Genomic DNA, 10079 nt, shown 5'->3' on the forward strand with positions numbered 1-10079 from the left:
TCCTTCCAAGGGAAAAAAACTCAATTATGGATTTCCTAGTAACCTAAACACCAAATTCTTCGAATCTTACTTTCAAACAAGCGTCGCTTCCCTTGTAAAGGAAAAAAAACTCAATTATGGATTTCTTAATAACCTAAACACCAAATTCTTCGAATCTTACTTTTAAACAAAAGTTGTTTCCCTTTAATTTGACAATTGATTAGGATGTGACGTTGTTATAGCCGAAACTAATTGTTATGGATTGAGAAAGTAATTTGCATAAATTTTCTTAAATATAACTAAAGAATAGAGTAAGTCAGTGACAACAATTAATATGTAAAAATTATTTTTACCTCTTTTTTAAATAAAAATGTAGTTCAATCTTTATGGTGATATACTATATATTTTATTATAAATAAAAAGTTTTTATATTCAATGATGTTAAAATAAGCTAGCATGAGGAGTTAGCTAAAGTTATATAGTTAACTACTGAGTTGAGTTGAGTCAAGTCTAGATAATTTATAGTTGAATTTATAGTGTGTGGTTGCATGTCTAGTTGTGTGGTTGTATGTCGAGATATTTTACGCTAATGGCTAGTTGGAAAGATTAAATACCTTTCACTGGATTTATTGTAAAAATCAAATTTTGTGTGATCAATAGAATAGCCACAGCGTCTATGTTTTTGGTGAATTTGTGTTTTAGCTTTTATGTTTTTCCAACAAATTGGTTTGAGAGCTAAAAAAGAATCACATGATTTGTTGTACTGACAAAGACAACGATAAAAAAGTTGGTCATACTTTCTTTTATTTGCGGTACAAATTTTTCAAAAAAATAAAAAACACACAAATTTCAGACTTGATTAGTATAAAAACCGCCCAATTTTCGTTTAGCTACAATTCTCAGTGAAACCGGCAAAATTAAACCGGCAAAATCGGGTTAATTGCGGGGTTTATTATAGATTGGGAGTGCGCAGGCGACTTTTAAAAGTTGTGTTGCCGTAAGCATTCAGTGGAGTCAACGCTTCTTGGTTGAAAAGGCATAGTCACGTAGTTTTGAAAGTCACGTGGTTTGTTTTTTCGAAACTCACCGAGGTACTACTTCAGAAGTGCTTTAGAAAAGTTATATGAGTGACTTTATAATATTTATTTTGAAATGATTTTTTAAAAGCGTATTTCTAAAGAGTTCATTATAAAGGTTTTCTTTTTATATATAAAATAAAATTAAGTTTCTTTTTAATATAGAAAAAAAGTTTTATTACAAAGGGTTTATGGTTTATTAATAATGTTAACGAAAAAAATAAAGTGTTTAGTAAGCTTATAAAAAAAATTAAGAAAAAAATAGGGTTTTTATTTTTTTTAAGGATAGCTTTCTCCAATTTCCAGTTGCAGTTCTCATTGTTTATATGGAAAGATTATAATGTGTGGGTCATTAAGACGATGACCACTTTGCAGGCACATGATGTTTGGGATTTTGTCTAGTTTCGGTTTTCAGAACTTAAGAATGGAGCAGAAGAACGAGCTCTTAATAATGGAGAGAGGGAACAGTGGAAGAAAGACAAGAAGAAGAATGCACAAATGTTGCAGCTTATCCAGCAGGGAGTGGACTAGGTAGTGTTCCAGAAGATTATGATCACGTCTTCAGCAAAGGAAGCATGGGAAACTTTATCGACAAAATATAAAGGTATGGTCAAAGTCAATATTGTTAAGTTGCAGAATACTAGGAGAGATTTTGAAATTATAAAGATGAAGGAGATAGAGGACATCAATTTGTTCTTGAATTGGATCATAACTTTCGTAAATCAATTAAAGACTTATGGTGAAGAAATTAAAGATCAAACGGTGGTTGAGAAGGTCCTCAGATCTTTGTCTACCAAATTTGATGTTTTAGTAGCAGCCATAGAAGAAGACAAAGATTTGACATCATTAAGAGTTAATGAGTTAATGGGATCACTTATATCACATGAGGCAAGGATAGACAGAAATAAGGATTCCATTTTAGAGACTGCTTTCAAAAGTAAGGTTTCTATTTGAAGAGATAGAGATCAAGGCAGAAGTAGATTGAGAGGGAGAGGACGAGGTGGAAAATATGGTGGTCAAAAAGATGGCCGAGAAAAGCATGATCATGAAAGTGGAAGCAACTACAGAAGCTTCAACAATAATTAAAGAGTTGACAAATCAAAGGTGAGATGTTATTACTGCAATAAATTTGGTTATTATGCTCGTGATTGCAGGAAGAAGATAGATGATGAAGGGAACCAAAGATATAATTTTACTACAAAGAGTATTAACTCCATGTTCCTAGATTGCCTTACCATGCATGAACCTTCTGCTAGTGTGTAGATGTTAGATAGTGATTGCAGTAAACACATCACAGGAAACAAGAATTTGGTTGCAAATTTTGACCAATCTATGAAAACAGAGGGAAATTTAGGGACTGGCAAGATTGTGGATGTAGATGGATAAGGTGTGGTCAACATTCTGACCAAGAAAGGGGAGACGAAGACAATATCAGAGGTATATTATGTTCCTAGTCTCAAACATAATTTGGTAAGTGTTGGTCAATTGACATAGAAATGATACAAAGTTATTTTCAAAGACAAGAGCATGTTATATATGATAAGCCCCTAAGCAAGCAGTTGATAGAAAATGTGCAAATGATGAGGAACATACTCTTTCCTTTTGTTATGAATTACAGTGATAAGGTCAGTTCTTTTACAGTTGCATGTTCTAATGATTGGTTATGACACTTTCGATTTAGACACGTGCACTTTTCTGGTTTAATATTATTGTAGCAGAAACAGATTGTGAGAGGATTACCTCCCATCTAAGAACCTACTAATACTAGTGAGTGTTGCATCTTGGGAAAGCAACACCATGAAATTTTTCCAAAAGGAGTTGCATACAGAACAAAGTAACCTCTTGAGTTGGTGGACACAGACTTGTGTGGACCTATGAGGCCACAGTCGAATGGTGGAAGTTGTTAGTCCCTCAGTTTCATTGATGATTATAACAGAAAGACTTGGGTTTAATCTTTGAAGCATAAATCTGAATCTTTTTCAATGTTCAAGGAATTCAAAGCCTTAGCAGAGAACCAAAGTGATCAACAAATCAAGGTATTAAGGGCAAACTGTGGTGGAGAATATGACTCAAAGGCATTATATGGTTACTGCAAACAACATGGAATCAGAAGACAGTTTACAACCAGGTACACACCGCAAAAAAATTGTGTAGCAGACAGAAATAACATGAAAATTATGAACATGGTAAGAAGCATGTTAAAAGGCAGAAACTTGTCTAATGAGTATTGGGCAGAAGCAGTTGACTGTGTTATTGATCTTAGAGTATTTGGATGTATATCTTATGCACATGTGTCTAAAGAGAAAAGAGGCGAATTGGATGATAAATGCGAAAAAGGCATATTCACTACTTATAGTGAGTAATGAAAAGGTGACAAATTGTATAACCCTGTCATCAAGAAGACCATAATTAACAGATATGTTTTTTTGAAGGAATAAGAGTTGTGGAATGGTATTATAGACAAAATAGTGGATGCACAAGTTCCACTGATGAAAGAAGATGATGTAGCAGAAAATGAGCAACAAGAATCACAGATGAAGACACCAAATAGAGGCACACCAACAAGGCCTCCAATATTTCCATAGCAACATGGATCTTCAAGTAGATCAACAAACTAGAATTCTCTTAATAGTCAATTAGGTGATGAATCAAGCAATGGTAAGAGAAACAAGAGAAGTCTAAAAGATATTTATGATGAATTGGATGTAATTTCAAATTTTACATTCTTGTCATTCCAACCTTCTTCGTTTGACGAGGAAATCAAAGATGAAAATCGGGTGCAAGCCATAGATGAAGAAATTGATGCTATCGAAAAGAATGATACATGGGATTTGATTGATTTACCAAAAGGAAAAAATATCATTGGTGTAAAGTGGGTGTACCAGACAAAGTTAAATGAGAAAAGTGAAATTGACAGATTTAAAGCAAGACTTGTAGAAAAGGGATTTTTACAGCAACCAGGAATTGACTTTGGAGAAATGTTTTCTCGAGTAGCTAGATTAGATAATATAAGAGTGGTTCTAGCCACAACAACTCAGAACAAGTCGAAAGTATATCAGATGGATGTGAAATCAACCTTCTTGAATGGAATTCTAAACGAAGAAATTTATGTGCAACAGCTTCCAGGTTATGAAGTTGAAGGTAACGAAGATAAAGTTTACAAGTTGAAGAAAGTGCTCTATGGACTGAAGCAAGTGCCTAGAGCTTGGTATAGCAGAATCGACAACTACATGATTAAGAATGGATTTTGCAGAAAAAACATTGAACCTACCTTATACACAGAAGTAAATGAGCATGAACAAATTTTGATTGTTTACTTATATGTTGATGAAATGATTTTTGCAGGTGATTTTAAGTTAGATGAATTTAAAGCAACCATGATCAAAGAATTTGAGATCAGAGATCTTGGTTTCATAAAATATTTTCTTGGCATAGAAGTTGAGTAATCTGTTAAAAAAAGAAGAAGAAGAAGTTATTTGTCAAAATAAATATGCCAAAGATTTGTTGAAAAGATTTAGGATGGAAAAATGTAAAAATATCCCTACACTAGTTAAGCAAGGATGATGAAGGATCAAATGTGAATCCAACTCTATTCAAAATATTTGTTGGCAGCCTCATGTATCTCATATGTACAAGACCAAATATCATGCAAGGAGTGAGTTTGATTTCTATATTTATGGAAACTCTAGAAGAAATACATTGTATTGTAGGGAAAATAATTATGAGATACATAACAAGAACTAGAGATTGTCGCATAATGTATGCAAGCACAGAAAAAAAGGATTTGATTAGATACATAAATAGTGATTTTGCAGGAAGTTTGGATAATAGCATGATCTGCATTTGGACAGCAACACAATAAAATACAGAGATAACCATAAATACAGATATGTAGCGGAAATAATACTTCATTTCATTATTGTAAAATACTAAAATATTCTTACAAACAGAAATGGAAAGAAACCAGCTAGGGCGATGGTAGCTTATCTCTGAGGAGAGATGTGGCGGCTACATGCCTCTGAACTGTTCTAAAATTGTGTTACAATGAGGCTCGAAGGCCTATTTATTATTGAGAAACAATGGAAAACCCTTAACATTCCAAAACCTAACCCTAGAAGATGAAACACCAAATTGTGGGCCCCGTTTGGGTAAATTGGTACATCAATTTCCGGGGGTCGTAACTTTGGCATACGATCTTTGTTTGGCGCATACGATAGCTCGTTAGAAAGATCTATCCGAGTACTACCACTTTTGGAGGCAACATCGGTCCATCGACCCTTGTTGCCCAGATTCCCAGAAAAACGTCGTTTAGGGCCTCAAAATGGCTCCGGAAGTCCAGGACCCAAAAAACTACTAAAAATAGTAAACTGTGCTGTAATTTAGGAAACTGAAAAGACTGAAAGAGATAGTTGTGGGGGTCAAAATGAGATAGGTGGGTGGCCACCAACATCCACCTAGATCATTCCTCCCCCCTTAGGAAGAAATGGTCCCCATTGCGTTGAGTTCCTGCTTGAAATGAGGAAGCTTCTGCTGAGCTGGGTCTCTGGTGAGCTGTTCTGCAATCTCTGATGTGTGCAGAAATGGTGGAAAGCATGGTCGATGATGGTCCGCATTGATCACTTGGTGCAAGCGAAGGAATGGAGGAATGCTATTCTTCAAAGCATTGTTACCCGTAGCCTTGGTACTGGTGTAAGGACCATCTCGGAGTGGTCTGAGTTTCTGATGGGTTCTGGTAAGGTGTTCTCTCTGCAGATGCAACCAGACTTTGTTGCCCACTTGAAACTTGTGTGGTATCTCTATGGGTGAGGAGAAGTTGTTCCCGTGTTCTATCATGACCGTATCCCTTTGCTGCTGCTGCTGCATGGAGGAACCCTTTGCAGGGGTCATGGATGTAGCAACGATCTTCCCCTTACTTTGGGAGTGAACCAGACAGATAAATTTCCTGGTCTGGGAGATGAGCTTGCTGCCTTTCTTAGCAGTGATCAAAGATGTGACAGTAGGTGGGGCTACCTCCAGTATCCTCTATAATGAATTATTTAAAGAAATAATGACAGCACAAGGCCTTGACTCATATACAGCATGTCGCCTCCACAAGTATGGTTGGCCTAATAATACATCACAAACATCCAGAGGTGTAACATCACACAATACCTTGTCTGTGAAGGGCTTGATGCTGTAGGGAAGGCGATACTACTGGCAAACTTTGAGATCTCGTCCTTCATGAAGCCACCCGATACTGTATGGCTGTGGGTGTGGTGTAGTCGGTAGGCCCAACCACTTCACGACCTCTGCTGAAACGAGGTTCTTTTGGCTGCCACTGTCGACAATGAATTGCAGCGGCGAATCCTTCACCCACATCTGTGAGTGGAAAAGACGTTCCCCCTCCTCTGGATCTTCGGGCTCATTTTTCTGGATCTTGGCAGTAGCAACAGTGGCGCTGGAATCCGCATCAATGATCTTCTTCCCTTTGTCATTCCCCTTGTCGGGTTCTGACTCAGAGTCGGAACATGCATCTGATTCAGAAGCCTTTAACTCGGCCACTAGCGACTGCTTGGTCCGACACTCACTTGTGTTATGAGTGGGATTCTTGTGGAACTCACACCACTTTCATGTGTCCTTCTTCGGCTTCATGGTGTTGTTCTTTTCTTGCGGCTTCGACAGGTTGTCTTGGGTCACCCCGCCTTGGCTTTGTCCTTTGGGCTTTGGATTTGCAGATCTAAAGTCTCGCTTCTTCTATTTGAACTTTTGCTCGATTTTGACAGCGTATCGGTATGCTGTGCCGAGTGAGGAGATGTTCAAGAACTCCATCTCTTCCTGGATGTATCTGTGTAGGCAGCCGCGGTATTGTAAAATCCACCCATGGTATTCATTCACCCATGGAATTGAGCCATGGTATTGTAACTGCAAAATACTATAAGTAACAAGTCACATTTTGTAAAAGGACAGGTTGTCTGCCACAATGTAGCCTTTACAGTTATTATCAGTTTTAATAAAAAGTTTCTTTGTGGTTTTCTTTATTGGGCACTCTCCTATTTTTCTTTTGGCAATTCAAGTTTTCAGATCTTGGGGGTCTCTCCCCCCAAGATCCATTTCAATTTTTTTAGATCTTGGGGGCCTCCCCCCAAGATCCGGATCATAGCAAGAGAACTTCCGGTTATGTAGTCCATCTTGGTTCAGGTGTGATTTCATGCACATCTATGAAGCAACCCATTGTGACACTTTTGTCAACAGAAGAAAAATATGTAGCAACAACATCAATACCATGTAAAGCAGTGTGGTTAAGAAGAGTATTTGATGGACTCAAGCAAAAATAATAAGGATAAACAAAAATATATTGTGACAACACCTCAGCGATTGCACTATCCAAGAATAGTGTGTTTCGTCAAAAGAGAAAGCATATTGATACTAGATATCACTTTATTAGAGAACTTGTGAGCAATGGAGAAGTTCACTTGAAACCTTGTAAATATAGTGATCAATTGGCTAATATATTCACTAGGTCATTCGAAAAAGATGTGTTTTATTTTCATAGAGTATATTTGGGTGTTCTAAGCCTAAGCCTAGCTGAGACATAGACCAGTAGGCATGTTTGAGTTGTTAAGAGTCATCTTAGTTTAGTGGACGTAATTGAGGGGGAGTGTTAAAATAAGCTAATTACTCTAGCATGAGGAGTTAGCTAAAGTTAGAGAGTTAGTTCACTGAGCATTGAGTCAAGTCGAGATAATTCATATTCGAACAGATAGTGTGTGGTTGCATGTTAACATATTTTAGATGAGTCACTAGTTAGAAAAGGTTAAATACACTTCACTGAGTTCATTGTAAGAATAAAGTTTTGTGTGATGAATAGAAGAGCCGCCGTTTGTGTGTTTTGGGTGAATTTTTATTTTAGCTTCTCTGTCTTTCCCACAAATGATTTAATTTTTCAAGATAGTTTTTCAAACTTTTGTTTTCCTTTCCGTACATCTTTACACAGACAATTGCCAGTTATATATATAATAACAGCGCGTGTTTTGAGTATATTTTTGTGTGCACAGAGAATTCCCAGTTATATATAAGAACAACTTGTGTGTTTTGAGTGAATTTTTGTTTTAGCTTCTCTGTGTTTCCAACTAATGATTTAATTTTTCAATTCCGTGTTTTGAGTTTTCCCTGTACTATGACACAAACAAATTCCAGTTATATATAATGTCTCACCTTCCCAATTATATATAATGACTCACCTCCCGCCAGCCTGCTAATTAGAGCTACGTAAATGGTTTGGAAGAATACATAACAATCCCCGCTGAACCTCTGGATTCGCAATGCCATTGATGACCGGCGTGCGGATCAATCTCTGCATCGTATAAGAAGTCTCAGATCCGTAACGCGTAACGGGATACGCTTCCTTATTCTTTTCTATTCTAAACATAGATAGAGAGGGAACATCTGCAAATTTTATAGCTAATATTTAGTAGTTGAAAGATTAAACTAAACATGTAAGGAATTTGAGTGTGGTAGCATATGAAAATGTAGTATTAAATATTCAATTTCCACACTATCCTTTTTAATTATTGTATTTTTTTAAAGAGAAGATTTACGTATAATTTACTAGCTCAAATGTAGTCGAGCATAAAATTTAAAAAAAATCATTATTCAAGTACAAATATTTTGATTTCAGTATGGTGTTGTAGATGACAGTTTTTTTTTGAATTTGGTAAATAAAAAATTTAAAAATCAGAATGGGGAGTGTTTGAATAGCCTTTTTCTATGATAGAAATGAATTGAGCGCCATCCAGAATTGGTTGGACATATAAAATCCTAAATCCTATACTTTAGACTATGCTTTCCAATGTACACGAATGTGATAGATTTATTTTTCAAATAAAAATAAATTAATAATAATATAAATAAATATTTCAAAATACATAAATAATTATATTCGATAAAAGTTAAGTTCCGAAATCTAATTAAATTAAAATAAGCGTGGGAGTATTAATTTTACGGTTATAATTTATCAACCCATTAAAGTAAAACTTCATAAAAATGGAATAGGATAATTTTAATAATATAAAATAAAAATTAATGGATAAAAATTTAAATCAATTTAATCAATCTTTATACATAAATAGTTGATAAAAATTTAAATAAATTTAAGCAATGTTTATAAAAGTTATATTTATTAGGTTTGTGATTAATAAATTAATCATAAAAATTAAAATATTTTATTTTCTCTTACTCGCATTAAAAAGAGGTTTAAATTACCAATAATATTGTAAATTTTATATATAGTAAATGAGATATTTTATATAGTGTCAGAGAAAGAGTTGAAATTTATTAGTAACATTGTTTTATATAATATAAGAGAATTATTTTAATTGAAGGTATATCAAGTGTTGAGAGGAATAAAATCTTTCTAATTGTAATTTTTTTTTGTTGTAAAATTTAAGAAATTGTTTGTACTTCGAGAGATTGGAATTTTTGAAGGAATTGATAGATCTAAAGTTAAGATGAATCTAAGTTGGTATAAATTTGAGATCACAACTGATAGATCTAAAGTTAAGATGAATATAAATTGGTATAAATTTGGGATCTATATATATAAAAGTATTTCCATTTTATTTTATCAAAACCTTGATTTAATTTTTGTGGAATATCCATGGAATATGTTTAGAAATAGTGAGGATAGAGGGCTTAGACATATATCAAAAGTAATTATAATCTTTTTGGTTTTAAATTTAATTTAAAATATTATAAAATAAAATATTTTGATTGTGAAATAAGTTATGGTTTTTGGACATGAAGCATTGATAAGCTATAACATGTCTTTGATATTGTAACAAATCTTATTTACAAATTAATAATATTAATGGTAAAATTGTGGTGAATATCCATGGTTAAGAGTCTTGTTATATTGTAAGCTTATTTTGAGTATTAATCTTTAATGCATTTGTTAATTAAATTCAGATATGGCTACAAAATCATTATTTTAATTTTTATGATAAAATTGATTTTAATTTATACTTACTCTTTATATGTTATATATTT

The sequence above is a fragment of the Pinus tabuliformis genome, chromosome 9 (assembly GCF_031772625.1).
Source record: "Pinus tabuliformis cultivar Carrire ecotype Pingquan chromosome 9, CPIR1, whole genome shotgun sequence".
NCBI lineage: Eukaryota > Viridiplantae > Streptophyta > Pinopsida > Pinales > Pinaceae > Pinus > Pinus tabuliformis.